Genomic DNA, 664 nt, shown 5'->3' with positions numbered 1-664 from the left:
CAGACCAATCACAAGCACTGAAATTGAAACTGTGATTTAAAATCTTGCAACAAAAATAGCCCAGGACCAGATGGCTTCACAGGCGAATTCTGTCAAACATTTAGAGAAGAGCTAACACCTATCCTTCTCAAACTCTTCCAAACTATAGCAGAGAGAGGAACACTCCCAAACTCATTCTACAAGGCCACCATCACTCCGATACCAAAACCAGACAAAGGTGTCACAAAAAAAGAAAACTACAGGCCAATATCACTGATAAACATAGATGCAAAAATCCTCAACACAATATTAGAAAACAGAATCCAACAGCACATTAAAAGGATCATACACCATGATCAAGTGGGGTTTATCCCAGGAATGCAAGGATTCTTGAATATAGGCAAATCAATCAATGTGATACACCATATTACAAATTGAGGCATAAAATCCATGTGATAATCTCAATAGATGAAGAAAAAGCTTTGGACAATTTTCAACATCCATTTACGATAAAAACCCTCCAGAAAGTAGGCATAGAGGGAACTTACCTCAACATAATAAAGGCCATATATGACAAGCCCACAGCCAACATCATCCTCAATGGTGAAAAACTGAAACCATTTCCAGTAAGATCAGGAACAAGACAAGGTTGCCCACTCTCACCACTATTATTCAACATAGTTTT

The sequence above is a fragment of the Physeter macrocephalus genome, chromosome 7 (genome assembly GCF_002837175.3).
Source record: "Physeter macrocephalus isolate SW-GA chromosome 7, ASM283717v5, whole genome shotgun sequence".
In the NCBI taxonomy this organism is placed as follows: Eukaryota; Metazoa; Chordata; class Mammalia; order Artiodactyla; family Physeteridae; genus Physeter; species Physeter macrocephalus.
Note: the sequence above shows the minus strand (reverse complement) of the source record.